The sequence below is a fragment of the Saimiri boliviensis genome, chromosome 9, assembly GCF_048565385.1.
Source record: "Saimiri boliviensis isolate mSaiBol1 chromosome 9, mSaiBol1.pri, whole genome shotgun sequence".
In the NCBI taxonomy this organism is placed as follows: domain Eukaryota; kingdom Metazoa; phylum Chordata; class Mammalia; order Primates; family Cebidae; genus Saimiri; species Saimiri boliviensis.
In genome coordinates this window covers 36,057,118-36,080,572 of record NC_133457.1, presented here as the reverse complement: position 1 = coordinate 36,080,572, position 23,455 = coordinate 36,057,118, and the positions used below count along the sequence as shown (strand labels likewise).

The window sequence follows — 23,455 nt, the reverse complement described above, 5'->3', positions numbered from 1 at the left end:
AGGTCAGAGACAAGACCAAATACTTTCAAAAAAGCCTGCTTGTCTCTCTGCTTCTCAGTCCCTGATTCTCCAGTTTAAGAACTGACCAGCTACTCTTTCTTCAATTTATGAACAATTATTCCTTCTATCATCCATCTTCTCTGAAATTAATTACTGGTTTCACAAATTTTAATAAAGATGAATTAAAATAGATGTTAGTTTTAGAAACTAGACTGAGAATCTTCCCATTAGAATTCACTGCTTGAGGGATTTTCTCAGCCAAAAATAAACATATGGTATAGGGAGCTGTTTCTTAGCACGAAACTGCTGTCAAAAAGCCCATGGGGACCTGTCATCAGGGCCCCACACAGCCAGCAAGTCGACGTGTAATAATTGGCTAGCTACCATCTCCCTCAAGCAAATGGAAGGTAACTTTTCTGCTTTTTTGCAGCAACCTTATGTATTAAACAGATGCAACTTATTTCCAAAGAGTACTTTGCTTATGAAGTTAACATTGAAAACATCGAAAGTGAAAATACACAGGGTCAGCAGGTAGCTGGTTAACATCCGAACACCAACATTTAAGCAAAAAGGAAGCCACAAAATCCAGAAATGAATATCTAGATGTAGGTATGTTCCTTTTATTAACTTACAGTAATATATACTACAAGTCATATGACAGCAATATTTTTAGTATAAAATAGAAAAGACAAATCTGTGGATTTGATGGGTTCTCTAAGAGTTTTGCATGTAAAGGTGGATGAGTGCTGTTGAAAATCTCCTAAATTTAAGCTTGATGCCAATAAACCTCTCACTTCCATAAATTTTAAAAGGGTGGCCTGAACCCAGTCTATTTATTGCTATTTTAAGCCACTAAGTTTGGGGATGATTTGCTATACAGTAGCACAGTAGTCACCAACCTTTTTGGCACTAAAGACTGGTTTAGTGGAAGACAATTTTTCCACAGATGGTGCAGGCTGGAGTCAGGGAGGTGAAGGCTAGTTTCAGGATGAAACTGTTCCACCTCAGATCATTAGGCATTAGATTCTCATAAGGAGCAAGTAACCTACATCCCTCACATGTGCAGTTCACAACAGAGTTTGTGCTCCTATGAGAAGCTAATGCCACACTGATCTGACAGGAGGTGGAGCTCAGGTGGTAATGGACACTTGCGGGCTACTCACACTCTGCTGCGTGGGCCAGTTCCTAACAGGCCACAATCCGGTACCAGTTTACAGCCCAGGGATTATGGACCCCTACAGTAGCAGACAACTAATACGAAGTAGATATTTGTTTGTTTTTAAGACGAGGGATTGCTTAAACATTGGGTACTGATATGCTTCCAACACTTAGCAAACTTGCAGATAGCCAACTAATCTCCATTTCGCCTTGTGAAAATGCTGACCCCAAGAGAACATCACAATTGGCCTAAAATGCTCACCAGGAATGCTTATCTCAAGGCATAAATTGCTGTTATAATAGTAACACACAAGTAAAGTATGAAAAACCCCTTGCTTAGGTCCGTCACTGGTTCCTCCATCACCTTCAGCACACAATCCAAGATTTAGTATAACGAGAAAAGTGCTTCATGACCTACCACCGTCAAAAATATCAAGCTTTATTTTCCTATCATATATTGTATTTCCTATCATATACTATACTTCCCAAAAATAACTTACAATCCTTTGTACATAAAATGAGTCAGCAACAATTGTGAAAGACTTTAAGATGAGAATAAAGATGGGATTACTGGCTGTCCTCACTAGCATGCTCTTCTAGATTATCCTTACTTTTCACCGTATTGGAGTTATTTTTCAACCCTGTAAGTTAAAAAAAACTTATTTCAGGCCGGGCGCGGTGGCTCACACCTGTAATTCCAGCACTTTGGGGGGCCAAGGTGGGCAGATCATGAGGTCAAGACATCAAGACCATCCTGGCCAACATGGTGAAACCCTGTTTCTACTAAAAATACAAAAATTAGCTGGGCATGGTGGCATGCACCTGTGCTCCCAGCTACTAGGGAGGCTGAGGCGGAAGAATCACTTAAACCCAGGAGGCGGAGGTTGCAGTGAACCGAGATTGCACCACTGCACTCCAGCCTGGCAACAGAGCATTGATTCATTCCCCCAAATTTTTGTACATACAACAACCTATACCTAAAATGGTGTCACCATCTTTAGGAAAAAATCCAAGCTATTTAGCATAAAATGATAAGTTCTTCACGACTGAACCTTGCCAGGTTATGTGATGCCTTCATCATGCTTACAGCCTAGGGATCTTCTATTACTAATCCTAGTATCCCTAATAAGAAATCATCTCTTCTCCAAAGATCTCTGTGACCACCTAGCTATTTATAAGCAAAGATATGTGACCTTTCACACAAATGGAGCAGCTTCAAGGAAGCCCTTCTGTCTGGAGGGAACCAGATGATTTTGCAGCATGCAAGAACTTTGGGACCCAGCACAGTAGCACACGACTGTAATCCCAACACTTTGGGAGGCTGAGGCGAATGGATTACTTGAGGCCAGGAGTTCAAGATCAGCCTAGCCAACATGGCAAAACCACATCTCATAGCCACACATGGTGGTATGTACCTGTAGTTCCAGCCACTTGGGAGACTGAGGCACAAGAATCACCTGAACTCAGGAGGCGAAGGTTGCAGTGAACAGAGATCGCATCACTGCACTCCAGCCTGGGGAAAAAAAAAAAAAAATTCAGTATGGCTGAAGACACAGAGTGAAAGAATAATGAGAGGTGATCATACCAGTCCATGCCTGGCATGAAGCCAAGGAGAAGCCTTGATGTGACTTAAGCATAAGACAAGTAATCATTTTTGCATTTTGTAAAGTCACCATGGTTGTTGAATGGAGAATGAAAGAAATAGAGGAAGGTAAATCAAGGAGATGTGGAGACCATTTTAGGGGACCATTGCAATTGTTCAGTTGAGGGATGGTGGAAACTTGAACCAGAGGGCTGGGAGTATAGTGAATGGGTTTAAAAGACATTTGAAAAGTAAACAGGATTTGGTGATGGGTTAAATAAATGGATAGATGTGTCTAGGATGTTTCTGTTTCTTACCTAGATAAGACAATTCATGGTCTCACTCACTGAAGGAAAGAACATGAGAAGAAAAGCAGGACTTATGGAGCTAATGATCACACCCTTAAAAATACAATCTTTAAAATAAAAGGAAAAGATAATTCATTTTTTAGAGTAAGGACAGTTCTAAAACATAGCTGATTACATACACAAAAGCTAAATTTTCCGGATGGGATATTTCAGCTCATTGTTGGATTATCCATTAAAATCAAACCATTAGCTTATGAAATATCAGGCCACGAACTTTAGAGAATGGAAAATAGCTAAGTAGGCTAAACAATATGCAATGATGAGGGCTTATCTTGGCTCAGATGATAGCACCATGTGGCCTTTTTCAAATGATTTAGTCCTTGTCCCTTCATCTGAAAAGAGCATCTGAATAAGTAATACATGAATAGCAGTCTTACCCCCAAATGTAAAATGAATTCAGTCTCCCTGAACTGATACATCATCTGTGATGTTATTCATCCCAATATGGGCCTTTTATACTGAAGCTAACCAATTGTGCTATCTACCTTAGTCAAGTCAACCAAATAATTACAAAGTATTCATATCAGTTCATGTTGATTTACAGACCAAAAGTTTATTTTATGTCAGACATCCTCTCTATTTTTAATTCTAATTTCTATAGATTTAAGATTCAGGTCTCTCAAACTTTTTACAGGTAATAATATCTTTTGTGATTTTACGAAAAAGGCTATTTGAAAACGGTATTTTTAAGAAATGTTATTTGAATATTTTGTATCACCCTTAGGCTAGTAATAACTTAAACTTAATTATGAAAATAGTAGTCCCCAAAATAAGAATAGAATCAAATAGAAAAGTAATGAGAACAAAATAATGGAAAAATTAAAACAGTTGGATATGGATTATGGTCCAAGGAATTCCTATAATTTGTGTCTAGTTAAATAAAATAGAAAGTTGGGAAAATGTAATATCAGATAAGAATATGAGAAACAAGACAAACATTGACCCTTTTTGAACTCATCATTTGGTTTACATCAGCAGAAAGCTAATTACAGTAATTGTAAGAATTTGTGAAAACTTTGAGTGTGATAGATATTACAAATGATACTTATAAGAATAACAATGAATTTATTTAGGGATAAGACTGCAAAACAGCACTGCCTTCATTAATGATGTGGGTAAAGTGTACTAAAATACTGTACTAAAAAAGATTATTTTCTTTCCTGATAACAAAAGCTTAATTTAACCTTTTTGTTTTAACTTTAGGAAGTCCTAATTGAAATTCTTTTAAATGCATCATAGATGTTACACAAGATGGATATTGGCACAAACACATTCGTTTAAATCATTCTCTAATGCCCAGTAAAAGAACTGAAGCAGGAACAGTAAGAAGCAAACCTCTCGAACACCGAACTGAAAAAGGAAGTAGCTTATTATTTGGTGGGGAGCTGAGGGGGCTACAGCCTCATTGACTGAGCTCCCCAAGAAGCAGCTTCTTTCCCCTTTTATAGGTTTACAACACTAAAGGGGAAACTGTGGTGAAACTATGCCATTGTCCATGGGCTGGATGTCCGACCTTACAATCTTTTGGCTTCACTGATTTGCTAGTTCATATGCAGCACAAGCAGGAATAGGCAGGGGAGGGGGCTTACAGAGACAAGACAAAGGCAGTAAATTATCAGTTGGCAGAGATGTTTCCAGGAGGAAGCCTGGACTGTGCAAACACGGGGGTGTGACCCAGTGCCGGGCTCCAGCTGGTAGGGATGACATTTATTTGCGACTCTTTCAAGGCTTACAGATAGCAGAGACTCTGGGAACCGAAAAGGGTTCACAATGCTTTGGTATTCAATTTCTTTTTCTTTTTCTTTTTCACCCTCCTTCCCATCTGGAGGGGAGGGGAGGTAGAGGGTAGGAAGTAGGAGGAGGGGAGGGAGTCTCCCCTCTCAGAACCAATTAACAAAAATGTTAAATAAAAGTATCTGGCCGGGAATGGTAGCTCACACCTGTAATCCCAGCACTTTGGGAGGCTGAGGCAGGTGGATTATGAGGTCAGGAGATCAAGACCATCCGGGCCAACATGGTGAAACCCCGTCTCTATTAAAAATACAAAAAAAAAAAAAAAAGCTGGGCATGGTAGCACATGCCTGTAGTCCCAACTACTTGGGAGGCTGAGGCAGGAGAATTGCTTGAACCCAGGAGGCACTACAGCCTGGGCGACAGTGCAAGCCTCCTTCTCAAAAAAAAAAAAAAATCTACACTGACATCCAAAAGGGCCCAACCTTGTACACAAACTATAAGTAGTATGTATCAGTTATATATCATTTAGACAAGCTTAGTACAGAGTATCAAAGCAACCCATCATCTCCTAGTTTAAGAACACCACATAGCCTTGCAGGAAGGAAGAGGGAAAGACTCTGAGGTTCCCACTAACAACTCAGCCCCCCAAATCTATAATTCAACCAGTGGGCAGGGTATAAGAATGAAAGAAGGCCTCCTGTTAGGGCAGTCTTCCTCTACAGATCAGCAGTGAAGGAAAAGTAAGAAGAGATACCTAAATATGTTCTTTGCCTACAAATCTGTCTTTCTGTACAGATGTTTAAAATTAATGTGGGCTTGATGGCAGCCCAATTTTTAACCAACTGTTGCCTGTGCTGAGAATGAAACATTCCAGTTCCAACATAAATAAACAAACAAATAAATAAATAAATAAATAAAGGCCAGGCATAGTGGCTCACACCTGTAATCCCAGCACTTTGGGAAGCTGAGGAAGGCGGATCACCTGAGGTCAGGAGTTTGAGACCAGCCTATCCAACATGGTGAAACCCTGTCTCTACTAAAATTAGCCAGACGTGGTGGTAGGCGCCTGTAATCCCAGCTACTTGGGAGGCTAAGGCAGAAGAATCACTTGAACCTGGGAGACAGAAGTTGCAGTGGGCCAAGATTGCACCACTGCACTCCAGCCTAGGCAACAGGAGAGTCTGTCAAAATAAATAAATTAATTAACAAATTAATTAAAAAGATGACCTTTTGCCAGACATCATTTTAATGTAACATTTTACAGAGAATATAGCTAACAGAAGGGAAATCATCTATATTGAAAACAACAGTACTCCTAAAATAGCATCACAACAGAACACACCAAAATTATCTTTGTCCCAAAGGACAAGAGTTATGTCTGACTTTGAGCTGCTATCACAAAAATACTTAAACTGAGTGTTGTACAAACAACAGAATTCTATTTATTATAGTTCTGGAGGGTGGGAAGTCTAAGACCAAGGCACTGAAAGAATTGGTGTCTGGGAAAGGACCACCTCCTCACAGATGATACCTGTGATAAGACATGAAACTTTTTTCTGTCAGGGGTGAAGTTATGTATAACAGAACCTATCTAGAAGGATTCTTGCGAGAGTTAAGCAAACTCATACATGCAAAATATCTAGAAAAGTTTAAGTCTCATTTTTCATAAAATAAGTCCCAACATCAGCGTTTGCTGGTTTTCTCAACCTGGGTCCCCTGAAAGCAGAGCATAAAACAAGTATGTTAGGGTTGATAGTTTATTTGGGAAGTGACCCCATGAATAAAGAGTAAGAGACCAAGGGCATGGAACAAGAAAGGAGGAAAGGCCAACACAGGGATGCATTATGAAGTTGGCCAGTACTACTGATGATAATGCTTGATCTTGCTAGGACCTTGTGAGGACCTTTATGAAATGTGTCTCAGAACTATCCACCTAAATGACAAAAGGTGGAAGGACTGACTTATCAAGACCCATCCCCCATTCTTCAAGAATGGCCCCATGAGTTTTAAGCTCTTATCATGTGAGAGTGCCGACATGATTCTTACAGTTGTCTCAGGCCATCCAGGGATGAGAAGTGAGAACCATGGGAGCTCTGGCTCAGGATGAGACACTGTCTGCTTGCATCTGCCTAAAGGTTACCAAAACCTGCTGGGAACTGAGCACCACAGCAATGGCTGGAGCAAGAGATGGGACCAAGAGGATTTGCATTCAGTAGAGTAGCTAATTCTTTATCTCTGTAACCCCTATGGAATGGTGCTTACTTTTCAAGCCAGTAAATATGTGAATATGTCAAGAAATTAGTCTTGAAGAATATGATAACATCTTACTTTAATGCTACAACATTGTAGAGTGTGCCACTGGAAACATGACAATCAATTACAATTGTCCACAAACCTTTTATTGCTTAAGAGAATTTAGGCACAGCCAACATTTAAATTTGCATCTGTAATGCTATGGAGATTCTGCAGATCTATATGGTATCCTTGGTGAGGAATAAAATTTCTCACATTATCTAGTTTTTAGTTATATGTCATTCTGAAAACAACATGATCATCTAGTAGATTGATAAAGAAAGTACAATCCAAAAGAGTACAATGAGAACAATGTTCAAAATACCATCAATCTCATTAGGTGCCTCCTCAAGTTAAACTCTTATCTAGCAATAAAATTAAGACCCTTCCAGCTTGATAGAAACAGTAATATCTTTTTAAAAATATATCACTCCCTCCAGGTATTAGTTTCTGGATGGTAAACAATCAAATATATCCTGACTTCAAACGTTTCAGGCCACATAAATGTTCCAGTCTCCAAAGGTTTTATCACATAAAGGTAAGGCCATATGAAAACAGTCCCTGCAAGGCCAAGCTTAATGGCTCATGCCTGTAATCCCAGCACTTTGAGAGGCCAAGGTGGGCAGATCACAAGCTCAGGAGTTTGAGACCAGCCTGGTCAATATGATGAAACCCCATCTCTACTAAAAATACAAAAATTAGCCAGGCATGGTGGTGGGCACCTATAGTCCCAGCTACTTAGGAGACAGATAGGAGAATGGCTTGAACCCAGGAGGCAGAGGTTGCAGTGAGCCAAGATCCCCTCACTGCACTTTAGCCTGGTCAACAGAGTGAGACTCCATCTCAAAAAAAAAAAAAAAAAAAAACCCACTCAATGCTATGTAAACCCATATGCCCTGGTAAAAATGGAAATCTATGTTAAATCAGTCACCTTTTATTTGTTATTTGTTGTGCTCAGGAGTAAGAACTCAGAAAAACCCATGGAACTTTTTCATGATTTCTTTATGTACTGATTCTTTGAAAGCAGTCATATGTAACCTTCTCAAGTGATATCTGACTTAGGAACCCGAAGCTGGTTTTTGAAAAAGCATATAGCAGATTGATAAGCATGTCTTCCTAAAAATTTTTACCATTTTAGTTAACAATATTGCCAGTTGCAGGAGTCTTTTCACTTTGATCTTTCCTTTAATAATGAGCAGTGCATATTTTTAAACCTAGTTTATTTATATTAGCTGAATTATTGGTAATTATTATTATTATTATTATTTGTTGAAATCTTACTCTATAGCCAGGCACTGGGTTACATGCTTTGATTATATACAGCACTCATTTTATTTTCAAAACAAGATTATGAAATAGATACTATTATCCCTATTTAAGAGATGAGGGAGCTCATCAATCTCATTAGGTGCCTTCTCAAGTTAAATTCTACATCTAGTGATAAAAATAAAACTCTTCTAGCAGTTATAGAAACAGTAACATCGTTTTAAAAATATGTTGTTCAGCCAGGAGCGGTGACTCATGCCTGTAATCCCAGCACTTTGGGAGGCTGAGGAGAACAGAGCACCTGAGGTCAGGAGTTCAAGACCAGCCTAGCCAACATGGTGAAATGCTGTCTCTACCAAAAATACAAAACTTAGCTGGGCATGGTAGTGAGCACCTGTAATCTTAGCTACTCAGGAGGCTGAGGCAGGAGAATTGCTTGAAACTGGGACACACAGGTTACAGTGAGCCAAGATCATGCCACTGTACTTCAGCCTGGGCAATAGAGCAAGACTCCTTCTCAAAAAAAAAAAAAATTAAAAAATATGTGTTGCTTAGTTCAGGAGTAACTCCTAGAGGGAAGTTATCTCTAAAATAGAATCAAAGCATTTGAATGACTGGCCCAATGTCACCCATGCTAGGTAAAAAGTAGCAAACCTAGGATTTAAATCTAGTTCTGTTCGTGTTCTAAGTTCATGCTCTTACTAACCCCAACACTCTACTGCTTCAGTGAACTCTGATTTCACCAATATTCTTATAGCAACTCCTTCTGAGTTTTTTAAATCATATAATAGAGGTCAGTCAATATTTTATAGATCTGCCAATGTTTCCCTTTGTTCATTTTCAAGTCACATTCAGATCTTCATATTTCTGTTAAAATGAGCACAACATTCTTACACTTCTGGCTTTTGTCTTTGCAGGGAGATAGATGATATACTGAGAAATAAACTGAAATATTATGATCACTCTGTTGCTTATATATATTCAACTTTACACTATTGTATAAGCTACATTCTTCCATTTTGTTGTGATTTATTTTGCCACTTAATACAAAACGCCTTGTCACAGTTCAACTGTATAAGCATATGTGTCTTCGTAAAAACAATCGTGTCCAGTGATGCTTAGCTTATATTTTCATAAAATATCCCATATGCCAGTCTACTGAGCTATCGCCCTGGCTTAAGTGTTTTTATAAGGACACAAAGTTGCCATTACAAAATACTAAAATCTAAATTACATTTTGACTTTTATGTCTATCTTCTGACTTTTTAATACTAACTCCCCTTTCACTACTATCAGAAAACTTCAGCACATAATCCCTAAATCCTTGCAATTCACAGGACTCTTCTAATATTTACTCTGCAATTGCCATCCTCTGTCCCCCTTCTCTTGAGTCCTCTACTATTTTTCCCTCTTTTGATTCATTTGTCTGTTCTCCTCTCATTACTTTCTTAGCTTTTATATAGAATAATCTTTTTTTATACTCAAATATGACATGATTTCAGATGGCACTTCAGGTTTCCTGCTCACTAAATTACAAAGTATTTCTATAAATGTTTTCATTTTCACTTTTATTTATGATTTATTCTCTGCAAGAGTTCATCTGTCACATTGTACTTTTGGACTGGGTTAGAGGGACTAAGTTGGAAAATTAAATCAAATAATAGCCTGTGAATTTCCTTTTGATATAATCAAAAAATACATATATTTTATTTGTAAGCCTACTAAATATTCAAGCTTTTCACAAAATGTTATAATAAATATTTCATTTATTAGTTCTACTGTTGATTGATTTATAGTTATAATACACCAAGAATTTAAATTACAGTAGGTTACAACTGTCAAAGTCTACAACTATGTGGAAAAACACTTAACAGACACACCAACTTTTTATCTCCTTTTATCTTCTTAGTCTTCATGATGAATTGATTCAATGTGTATTCTGATTCATCTTGTCTTACCAATTACAAAATAACCCAATTACAAAATGATCAGGTGCAGCATCGCCGTTACTCCGAGGAGAGATCAGTCGGTAGAGGAGAAGTCGAAGTTAGAGAGGACTGGGAGGCACTTTGCTGTCTCCAATCGAAGCTGAGGGTGCAAAAATGCCGAGTAATAAAACTTTTAACTTGGAGAAGCACAATCATACTCCAAGAAAGCATCATCAACATCACCACCAGCAGCAACAGCAGCAGCCACCACCACCGCCAATACTTGCAAATGGGCAACAGGCCAGCAGCCAAAATGAAGGCTTGACTATTGACCTGAAGAATTTTAGGAAACCAGGAGAGAAGACCGTCACCCAACGAAGCCGTCTCTTTGACGGAACTCTTCTTCCCGACATCACCGAGGAAGAAATGAGGAAACTATTTGAGAAATATGGGAAGGCAGGCGAAGTCTTCATTCATAAGGATAAAGGATTTGGCTTTATCCGCTTGGAAACACGAACCCTAGCAGAGATTGCCAAAGTGGAGCTGGACAATATGCCACTCCGTGGAAAGCAGCTGCGTGTGCGCATTGACTGCCATAGTGTATCCCTTACAGTTCAAAACCTTCCTCAGTATGTGTCCAACAAACTGCTGGAAGAAGCGTTTTCTGTGTTTGGCCAGGTGGAGAGGGCTGTAGTGATTGCGGATGATCGAGGAAGGCCCTCAGGAAAAGGCATTGTTGAGTTCTCAGGGAAGCCAGCTGCTCGGAAAGCTCTGGAGAGATGCTCCTTCCTGCTAACCACATTTCCTCATCCTGTGACTGCGGAGCCCATGGACCAGTTAGATGATGAAGAGGGACTTCTGGAGAAGCTGGTTATAAAGAACCAGCAATTTCACAAGGAACGAGAGCAGCCACCCAGATTCGCACAGCCTGGCTCCTTCGAGTATGAGTATGCCATGCACTGGAAGGCACTCATTGAGGTGGTGAAGCAGCAGCAGGACCAAGTGGACCGCAACATCAAGGAGGCTCATGAGAAGCTAGAGATGGAGATGGAAGCTGCACGCCATGAGCACCAGGTCATGCTAATGAGACAAGAAGAACTTCGGAGGATGGAAGAGCTGCATAACCAAGAGGTGCAAAAACGAAAGCTGCTGGAGCTCAGGCAGGAGGAAGGGCGCTGGCGCCGTGAAGAAGAGATGCGGCGACAGCAGGAAGGATTCAAGGGAACCCTCCCTGATGCGAGAGAGCAGGAGATTCGGATGGGTCAGATGGCTATGGCAGGTGCTATGGGCATAAACAACAGAGGGTGTTGTGCCCCCTGCTACTGTGCCAGCTGGTACCCCAGCTCCTCCAGGACCTGCAACTACGATGCCGGATGGAACTTTGGGATTGACCCCACCAACAACTGAACGCTTTGGTCAGGCTGCTACAATGGAAGGAATTGGGGCAATTGGTGGAACTCCTCCTGCATTCAACGGTGCAGCTCCTGGAGCTGAATTCCCTCGAAACAAACGTCGCCGATACGCAGTGTCTAGTTTCTCAAAACCCTTAAAAGAAGGACCCTTTTTGGACTAGCCAGAATTCTACCCTGGAAAAGTGTTAGGGATTCCTTCCAATAGTTAGATCTACCCTACCTGTACTATAAGGAGTATGCTGGGGCAGAGGGCAAGGGAGGGGTGGTATAAACAAATCATGTGTGGTATAATGTTTAATCAGTTCTGTGTTGTGCATTCCTGAAGTCTCAAATGTGATTGTTGAGTGCCTGGGGAAATCATGGCAAAGTGGATACAGTTAGAGCTCATTGAAGTTGATCATTCCGGGTTTTCTGTTTTTGTTTTTGTCCATCTTGTTTCATTTGCTTGCCTCCCGCCCACCCAGAGACAGAGTCTCTCTGTCACCCAGGCTGGAGTGCAGTGGTGAGATCTTGGCTCACTGCAACCTCCGCCTCCCGAGTTCGTTTGTCCAGGCTGGTCTTGAACTCCTGACCTCGTGATCCACCTTCCTCAGCCTCCCAAAGTGCTGGGATTACAGGTGCGAGCTACTGTGCCCAGCCTCATTTGCTTTCTTATCCTTAACACTCCCCCAGCCCCAGAGAAACTGCCACATACACCACAAAAACCAAACCCGCCAATGACCTTAGCCCCATTGCTCCATTCACTCCCAAGTGAGAACTCAGGCAGTCCACAAAGGTCACAGGCAATGAACATACGGTTGTGTTATATCCCATATATCACCCCTTCATGTCATAAAGAAGACATTTTCTCTTAGAGATTTTCATTTTAGTATATTTTAAAAAAAAAAAACAGAAAAGAAAAAAGAAAAAAGAAATCTTGTGTTAACTTGCCTCCATCATTTTCTTGGGTGAGGATGCCCAGGAATGACGCTTTTGTGTCTATGATATTACTGTTCACAGCTTTTCCTGATAGGCCTAGTATAATCTTGGGAACAGGGTTGCCGTATACTGAAAGTCTGACAGTAGCTCTTAGATTCACCTATCTTAGGTAGTCATGCTGTGCATATTTTTCATCAGTGTACCACATTTGATTTGTCTGATAAATTTGGAGTTTTTCTGAGAAACAGAGCAGTAATGCAGTATCAACTTATTAAAATACATTTTAAGCCTTTAAAAAAATTATCAAAAGAACTGAATAGACATTTCTCCAAAGAAGACATGCAAATGGCCAAAAGGTATATGAAAATGTACTCACTAATCATCAGGAAAATGCAAACGAAAACCACAATGAGGTGTCACCTCACACCTGTTATGATGGCTATTACTAAAAAAGTTAAAAAGACAAGAAGTATTGGCAAGGATGTGAAGCAAAGGGAACCATTATATACTTTTGATGCTAATGTATGTTGGTGACCTCACTATAAAAAACAGTATGGAGGTTCCTCAAATATTAAAAATGGAACTATCTTATGATTCACCATCCCCACTTGAGTGTATTTCAAAAAGAATTGAAATCAGAATCATGAAGATATAGTTGTATTTTCATGTCAATTGAAACAATATTCACAATAGCCAAGGCACTGAAGCAAAATAAAAGTCCTTCAGTAGATTAATGGATAAAAATGTAGTATATACATACAATGAAATATTATTCAGCCTTTAAAAAAATGAAATTCCTGCCATTTATAACAATATAGGCAAACATGGAAGAGAGGCATTTTGCTAAGTGAAATAAACCAGTCACAGGACAAATAACTGCATAATATCATCTATATAATGATTCTAAAACAGTCAAACTCAAAGAAACAGAGAGTGAAATGATGGTTTTTAGGGGATGTGGGGAGAGAGAAATGGGGAGATACTAGTTAAAGAGATGAAGTTTTGATTATACTAGATGAATAATTCCTAGAGATCTGCCATACAACAGTGTCTATAGTTTAAAAACAAACATTGTATTATATACTTAAAAATTGGTTAAGAGGGTAGATTTTATGTTAAGTGTCATTCCAAGAAGGATGAGGAAGAAGAGGGGGAAGAAAAGAGGAAGAAAGCAGCAGGTGAAAACTTTTGGAGGTGATGAAGAGGTCTACAGCAAAGACTGTGGTGATAGTTTTAAGGGTATATACTTATCTCCAAGCTCATCAAGTTGTACACATTAAAATATGTTTAACTTTTTGTGCATCAATCATATCTCAATAAAGTAGCTTTTGTAAAAAGACAACTTAAAGGAATTGATGTTGTGGTAAATTGCATCAGCAGCTCCAGTTCTTCACCCCTCACTATATCCATGCTATGATTTTGATATGTGATTCTTGTATTTTGTCCCATTCAAAGCATGCTGTATTTCTCCACTCCTTGACTTTGGGTTTGGTCATATCATTTTCTTTGACCAGTATTTCGAAAACAACTGTGAACTACTTCTGAGCTTAGATCTTAAGAGTTGTTACATGTTTTCACTTTTTCTCATGTGTCTCTACTATTGCAATAAGAACATGCTAGAAAGTCCTGTTGATTCCAGGAGAATGAGAAATTTATAAAAATAGCCAGCTACCTCAGCCAAGAACACCCCATTTCCAAGAGCTACCCACTTTCCCATTAGCTAAATAAATGATTATTATTGTACACCACAAAGTTTTAAGGTGATTGACAATCTGCTACTTTGTAGCAATAGGTAACTGACACAGATATTTATAGATATAAAATGTGCTGTTAGCAATCATTAGTCATACAAGATGTATGTACTTTCCCATATTCCAATTACGTACCAGTCAAAATCAAGACTACATCTTCATTACTTTTCCTTTTTAAATGTCCCCTTTAAGAAAAATGAAGGCTCCAAATGTAGATGCAATAGGTACTGTCAATTGCTTAATTCACATAAATAACAATTATAAATAATAAACAATCCTATTATTTATAGGCTTTCATTTTCTTTACCAAAAGAAAATTTAAAAATTACACTTTAGAACTGTGACTGCCTAAAAAAGTTAAACCTGAAGGCTACCTTTGAAGAGGATGACAATTTATTTCAAACATACTCATTACATGACTAGTATTGTCACCTGTCAATTAATTCTTGATGATTCCTCTGGTTTTGTTGACTTTTTTGTCACTACAAGATTTTTTTTAATTCACTTCAGTCAATCCCCAATTTTAACCAATATAATAGCATGCTTAATTTTATTTTTACATCTCACAGTTCTTGATAATAGCAAACTAATTTCTGTAGCTGCATTTGATAAAAATATGCTGATGGAACTCATATTTCATATCATTGACTATAATGAGCTATTTTATCAAACTGTCCTTACGACAGTATTGTAGAGAAAATGATAAATTTACTAATTTATTCACTTGAGATTCCAGTTAAAAATTTTAAAAGAAAGGAAAAGATCAATGAAGTCAGGTAAATTAGGTTTTCCTAAATGATATGTCTGGGTCTCTATGAAACAATAGCACTCATCATTCCTGCTCTTAATCAAATGCTAACGTTAAAAAAGGGTTGATTAATTATTACTTTTAATAATATTCTAAAGAACAAATAAGAAGCTGTATAATGCCCTATTGTGAACATATATGCACAATGTTTGCTCAGAATCAGGATAATTATTACTACGATTTCATATAGAATTGGTTTCTTATCACCTTGTTGGGGTTTTGTATTTTTACTCAGCTTTATTTTAGAAATTATTAATAAGTAAATATATCAATTAATGAGAATTACTAATTATTTTGTGGGGCCTTTCAAAAAACTTTGTAGTAACTAGAAACTGTTGCATAGCATTTCTTTCTGGGACTCTGAGATGCCAGATACATAGATGGTGCTGATATTGTGCAAATACAATCACAAATACAATATGCTAAAACTCCTTTTATCAATTATCGTGCTCTACAGAATTTATGCTCACTGAACTCCAGAAACAATATTAACCTGGAGCTGGTCAGTCTTCCATGCTCTGGATAAACAATTTTCAAACATTATATGACCATGACATTTTGTTTTAGAATCTTTTGTTGATATAAAATGAATTTATTGATTTTTTTCATTTATATGCCATTGGCAATGAAAATAATTGCTCGAATAAATTATTTAACATGATCTCTTCTTGAGAGATTCATTCTACCATACATGTCTCTCACATCTTCTAAAAAAAAAATCACATAGAGTAAGGTTATTTTAAGTGACAGCTATGTTCTTGTAAATGTTCACAGTAAAATGCACTGAACCCACAACAGATTGTTTCTTTCCTTTCTCAATGTTCCTTTTATTTTTAACATTTTCTATGTACTATACGAAAACTGCTACATTTTCCTCAATTCAATTAACACATTCTCCAAAATTCTAAGATAATAATAGATAATAATGAATTCTAAAAGCAGCCGATAAGATTAGGAGAACATTCTTAGTGGAATCTGATACAAGAACAATGAAACTATAATATTTGAGAAACACCAAATCTTCACTAAATAAATAGCAGAAACACAGTTTGACCTTGGTATTTTTGTGCTGAATTCTAACATCCTCTGCAGCTGTCAGATCTAAGGACAAAGGGCCTTTTAAAAATAAGCTGTTTTCATGTGGATATATATTCTGTTATTTTACAATAACCAACTGTTCCTCAAAATAATAATTAAAGAGGATAGTTGATCTTAACTTGACTCATTTGGGTACAAACAGTCTGCTGTTTATACAATCTGCAAAACAGGGTTACAATCATCCAGATGCGTGACTAAAAGTGCTCAACACTCGCCCCTTCAAAAAAAAAATATATATATGTATATAATTGCATATATATAATTTTATGATATATATATCATATATAATGATATATAATTATATATATTATATATATATAATTATATATATATATGACAACACATCAAATACAATATCTAGGAGAGAACACAGAAATTAAGCAAAGAAGTGCCAAAGACCTTCTGCAGCACAGAGACTCAGAATGGCAGCATAGAAAAGGAAGCAAACAACATGGACCAGGATCATCTTGGGGCCAAGAAAGACTCCTCACCCTAAGGAAAGGGTAAAAAGGAGATCCTTAGTAGTCCGCATTTCCACCACAGATGCTCCATACCCACTGCTGGCCCTAAGCCTAGTATAGGGAGCTTCCTAGAGTCCATGTGACTGCATTATTCCGGGGAGGGAATTTACACTCCCCATTCCATACACACACTCAGTTATTTAGGCTGCCACAGCATCACCACCTTGAGAGTGGAGCCACCATCAGAGTACATCCTGTCCTGAGGCCTAATAGCCCCTGCATCTCCACATACCTGAGGCTTCACCAACATCCTACCACATCTACCCTGAGGGCTGAAGCAACAAGAAAACAGCTGAACCCAGCAGCATGGTCATGATTACAGCACCCAAGCCTATAAAATGCCCTATACCTCATGGCACAGGCAGTTTCCAGCACAGTGGGAAAGCAGTCCCCCAGGAAAGAGGAAGCTGATATGTATGCTTCCCAGAACCTGAGAACCACCAGCTAGATCCCATTGCCACCGCTAGTAACTCTTTCTCCTGCATAGCAAAGTTATTCTACACCCAGACACTTGTGCATGCCCCCCACTGGCCTCAAGACTGGCCCACCCAGGACCTGCCACCTACACCAGTGACCCAATTCCCTCCAGAACAAAGCTGCCACACACCCATGTGCACCCCCTAACAGAGCCCAAGAACTGGCCTGCACGTCATCCCAGAAAAGCTATTCCACAACTTCCAAACATAACTGCAGCCTAGGCCATGGAGGCACTTGTAGTCACCACTGACATCGATTGCAGCCAAAGAAACCAAATGGAAACTACACTACTCTACCATCCGAGAATCAAAGCCAAAGCAGCCTACCTAACTGAAACTACAGGACACAGCTACAGCTAAAAATTTTTCCTATTAAAGCTACTCCATAAACTGGAGGAAGTAACAATTACATCAAATGTGCAGAATCAAGTGAGAACACAAAAAGTATAAAAGGACAAGAACACACGACACCTCAAAAAAAAAAATGATTTTCCAGTAACATGCCTAAAAGAAAAATTAAAATAATGACTTAAGAAAATCCAGAGAGATACAAGATAACACAGACAGACAATTCAATAAGATCAGGAAAACAATTCCTCTGACTGAGAAATTCAGTAGAGAATGATATCATTTTTTAAAAACTGAAGTCTTAAAATTGAATAATTCAACAAGTGAAATAAAAAATAGAATTGAGAGCTTCAGTGAGACACGAGATCAAACAAAAGAAAGAATTTCTGAACATGAAGACAAATCTTTTAAAATAACCCCTATGGAACATACAGGACACCATTAAACAAACAAACAAAAAATGCATTATCAAAATTACAGAAGGAGAAGAAATGAGAAAAGACATTTTTAAGAAATCTATTTCAGGAAATAATAGCTGGGAGGTTCCCAGATCTACAGAGAGATACAGTCATCCAGATTCAGGAAGCTCAAAGATTCCCAAACAGATTCAACCCAAAGAGTCCCTCCCAAGGTATATTTTAGTAAGTTGTCAAAGTCAAAACCAAAAAGAGAATTCCAAAAAACCGTAAAAGTATCAAGTCACATATACTCATCAGACAGTAGATTTCTCAGGTGTAACCTACAAAGAATAGAATGATATATTCAAAGTGCTAAAAGAAAAAAAAAACTTGCCGGGCGCGGTGGCTCAAGCCTGTAAATCCCAGCACTTTGGGAGGCCGAGGCGGGTGGATCACGAGGTCGAGAGATCAAGACCATCCTGGTCAACATGGCGAAACCCCGTCTCTACTAAAAATATAAAAAAGTAGCTGGGCATGGTGGCGCGTGCCTGTAATCCCAGCTACTCAGGAGGCTGAGGCAGGAGAATTGCTTGAACCCGGGAGGCGGAGGTTGCGGTGAGCCGAGATCGCGCCATTGCACTCCAGCCTGGGTAACAAGAGTGAAACTCCGTCTCAATTAAAAAAAAAAAAAAAAACTTTAAGTAAAAAATTCTACATCTAGCAAAGCCATCCTTTAAAAATGAAGGAGAAATAAAGTCTCCCAGATAAGCAAAAACTTAAAGAATTCACCAATATATGAGTCCTACAAGAAATGCTTAAGGGAGTCTCACATCTGGAAGCAAAAAGACTGTAATTGTCATCATGAAAATACATGAAAGTATAAAAATGACTGATATAGAGCAGACACACAAATGAGAAAGAGAAAACGATCAAATGTTATAACTTCAGAAAACTGTCCAACAACAAAGATAAGCAATAAGAGATAAGGAAAGGAACAAAGAATATATAAAATGACCAGAAAATAATTAGCAAAATGGTAGGAGTAAGTCCTAACCTATTTATAACATCTTTGAATGTAAGCAGTTTAAATTCCACAATGAAAATATATAGACTTGCTGAAAAAATTTATAAAGCAAGACCCAAATACATGCTGCCTTCAAGAACTCATTTCACCTATATAGACACATAGACTGAAAGTGAAGGGTTGAAAAAAGATACTCCACAAAAATGGAAACCTAAAGTGAGCAGGGGTAGCTATTACTTGCATCACACAAATAAGATTTTAAAACAAAAAAAACATTTAAAGAGACAAAAAAGTTCATTACATAATGATAAAAAGGATCAAGTCAGCAAAAGACTATAACAGTTGTAAATATTTATTTACCCAACACGGAAGAACTAGATATATAAAGCAAATATTATTAGACCTAAAGGAAAAAAAAATCCAACTATGGACCCCAAACAATAATAGTTTAGAACCTCTCTTACGTAGCACTGGACAGATCATTTAGACTGAAAATCAACAACAAAACATCACAGATAAACTGTACTACAGACCAAATAAACCTAACAGACATTTACAGGACACATTATCCAACAGCTGCGGAATATATATTCTTCTCATCAGCACATAGAAGATTCTCCAGGAGAGATCATATGTTAGCCAACAAAACAAGTCTCAACAAATTTTTAAAAATTGAAGTTATATCAAATACCTTTTCAGATCACAATGGAATAAAACTAGAAAATATAACAACAGTAGCTTTGGAAACTGTACAAACATATAGAAATAAAGCAACATGCTCCTGAATGACCAGTGGGTAAATGAAGTAATTAAGAAGAAAATTAAAAATATATATATTTGGGCTGGGCACGGTGGCTCATGCCTGTAATCACAGCACTTTGGGAGGCCGAAGCAGGTGGATTATGAGGTCAGGAGATCGAGGCCATCCTGGCTAACATGGTGAAACCCTGTCTTTACTAAAAATACAAAATATTAGCCGCGCATGGTGGCAGGTGCCTGTAATCCCAGCTACTCAGGAGTCTGAGGCAAGAAAATCACTTGAACCCGGAAGGCAGAGGTTGCAGTGAGTCAAGATCACACCATTGCACTCCAGCCTGGGTGACAGAGCGAGATTCCAACTTAAATATATATATATATATGCACACACACACACACACACACACACACACACACACATATATTTAAATGTTTGAATGTAAATGATGTAAATTCCACAGTTAAAAGATACAGACTTGCTGAATGGAAACACAACACATTAAAACCTATGAAATAAAGCAAAGGAGTACTAAGAGGAAAGTTCACAGCAAAAATTCCTACACCAAAAAAAACTAAAAGATTTAAAATAAACAACCTAATGATATACCCAACAACTCCATTATAGGTATTTACGCAAAAGAAAGGAAATCAGTGTATCGAAGAGATATCTGCATTTTCATGTTTATTGCAGCATTTTTCACAATAGCCATATATGGAATCAACATATCATCAACAGAAGGGCGGATAAAGAAAATGTGTTATATATACACAATGAAATATTATTCAACCATAAAAACAATTAAAATCCTATCATTTGCAGCAACATGAATGAGCCTGGAGGACACTGTGTTAAGTGAAATATCAGGCACAGAAAGCTAAATATCACATGCTCTCATTCATTTGTGGGAGCTCAAAGTTTGCACCCATAGAATTAGAGAGTAGAATTATGGTTGTTAGAGGCTGAAAAGGGTAGGAGGGAGAGGACAGAGAGAGATAGGTTAATAAATACAAAATCACAGCTGGACAGAAGGAATAGGTTCTAGTTTTCTGTAGCATTGTTGGATGACTATAGTTAACAATAATTTATTGCATATTTTCAAATACGTGGAAGAGAGGATTTTTTTCCTCATTATGAAATTACAGCAGAAGAGAGATTTTGAATATTCCCAACAAAAGAAATGACGTTTGGGGTGATAGAGATGCTAATTACCCTGATTTGATTATTACACATTGTTTATATGCATTAATATATCACTCTGTACCCATAAATAAGTATAATTATTACATGTCAATTAAAAATAAAATATAACTAAGGAGACAAAATATAAACATAAAAAGAAAAATATCAAGAGACAGCAGTGTAAGTGAGAGACACTGAAAGAAAGAGAACCTTCCAGTGCAGCCCTTGCCACAGTGCTCCCCAGTAACCCCATCCTGCTGTTTCTCTCCACTTCCTGCTGCACATGACTTGACTCCGTACTGTTCCTCTCCATTGCTCTTCATAAAATACAAATTGTCCAACCATGGCTGCTCATCTTTAACAATTCTTCCCTCCCTGAGAATCATTTTTAATCCACTCTTTCTGAAATTAGCTAAACTCCAGCTGAACACCCTTGCCAGAGTCCTATACAACATTCCTCCCTCCTTCCCCACTCTAGAAGGGTCCTTCAGTCTTATACCTAGCATTTCCAAATAAAAACTTCTCCCCACTCAATAAAAAAAAAACAGTGCTACCATCATTAATAAGTCTATGTTTCATCATAAGATACCTATCATCATCGTAATAACTAGTATTATGTGCCAGACTCCAATGACATTCCTGTATTATCTTATGTACTCCTCACTGCAACCCTGTAAGCTAAATACTAATATTTTTCCATTTTACAAATGTGGAAAGTGACAGCCTGAGACATTCAATAAATTACCTAAATTCACACAATCATTATAAGTTTATGGTATGGCTGGGCTTAAACCCATCCTAATCTAAAATTTCTTAATGTTAAAAATTTGCTTTAATTTTTGAAGTTTCCATTTGCACTTCTGTGCTATAATTCATACAGGATGATAAATGAGAAATTATTTTCATGACAGAAAGAAATACAGCACATAATTATTCTTCCACAATATCATCAACAAACTATGAATTAGTGGTAAAGTTCCATGACTGATGAAAAAAAAAATTAGAATTGGTCAACCCAGTCTTTTTAGAAAACTGACAAGTTTCATAAAGTGATTTGTTTTTATGAGAAGATATTCTGACTCCCACATTCTGGGCAAATGAAGAATTCTGTCAACTTAGTGATTGGGTCAACAGTTTTATTTAAAGGTTCCTTTTTCAGTGAAATACATGTCACATAAACCTGCATGCATGCCAATAAAATCCCACTTTAATTTTTAAAAAAATTAAATGACACCTTAAGAATATATAGCATCCCTTAAATCAATGAATAGAGAGATGAATAAATAGAAGATAAATAGATAGACAGACAGATATCTGTTTTTGACTCTGATGACTTTGTTTTCAAACTGAACCCTAAGAAGAGAATTGCAAAAGTGTGGTTACGTGAGATTGTCTGTTAACTTTTCTGGACCTCCCTGATATTCAAACTCTGCCTCTTTCCCATGTGCTGCTTCGCACTTAACTTGTTTCACTAGACCTCACCTCCAATAAGTGACAAAAACTGGTTCTGGTAAAACTCACTCAGTATATTCTCCTGTTCCATAGGCACACGTTGACAATAGGATAACTACAAAAAGAAGACCCAAAGATCTGATAAGATCCAGCTGAAACATATTTGTCATAATTCAGTAGCAGTATGGCTGCCCCCAAGAAAACAATGTATTCTCTTTCCTTCCTGCACAGTGAGAATTATGTAGTATACCATGTTTCTCTTTTGCCTTGACCTCCAAGCAGGTCAGAAGCAAATTTATACCTTAATCATTTGAAACTTTACAGTGCTTTTTCTCCCCTTTTCTAGTATAATCTACTCTGTTTTACTTTCTCCTGCTACTCATTTATATTTAACTAGTTAAGCATTTCTCCAACTGGGTTTCCTTTAACACTTTTATATATATGAATAGATGCTTTATGAAAAAAATTCCCTTTAAAATATTTTGAGGAAATAATGCATCATAACCATAGTAGCCCCACATCATCCCCAAAAGTCACTTTTATTGAATTTTAAGGAAATCTCAAAAATTCCAGACAAATTTGAACATGGAACATTTTTGTCATGATATTATTAATATCTTAAAATATGGTTTTCAAAACACTGTGCTTCCTCATTTTGTTTATTTTTTGATAGCCACTTTATTTCCTTGAAAAAAATGAGGAAAGACATACAGGTACAGATAGATGATTGATTAAATAAATTAGAATTGAATTTTTCAAAACTGCACAGTATATTATTTTAATTTCCAAGTTGAATTCTAGAGCACAGTTTCATATGCAGAAACCTCCATACCCAATATGGCCAACTTATTTAAAGAAAAAATTTTAAACAGCTTAAAATAAAGAGACACAAATTTAAAAGGATTTCTGAAGAAAAGTGAAAGATAACAGTCAACTTAGGTGGGAGAGAGAGAGAAGGTTAAACCTAGAAAATAAAAGCAATGAG

General features: G+C 37.6%; 1 long non-coding RNA gene and 1 pseudogene across 8 annotated transcripts in view; one reads left to right on the top strand and one right to left on the bottom strand.

The window, feature by feature from the left end:
• LOC141585622 (uncharacterized) overlaps positions 1–23,455 on the bottom strand; it is a 998,130-nt gene that overhangs the window by 899,681 nt on the left and 74,994 nt on the right. Inside the window, exon 2 of one of the 8 annotated variants that reach the window (XR_012519202.1) lies at positions 2,574–2,671. The exons of the other annotated variants lie outside the window; for them this stretch is intronic. This is a non-coding gene — a long non-coding RNA (uncharacterized LOC141585622). The remainder of the gene's footprint in view (positions 1–2,573; positions 2,672–23,455) is intronic. 8 annotated transcript variants of the gene reach the window in all.
• Positions 10,503–11,901, top strand: LOC101033131 (non-POU domain-containing octamer-binding protein pseudogene; annotated as a pseudogene).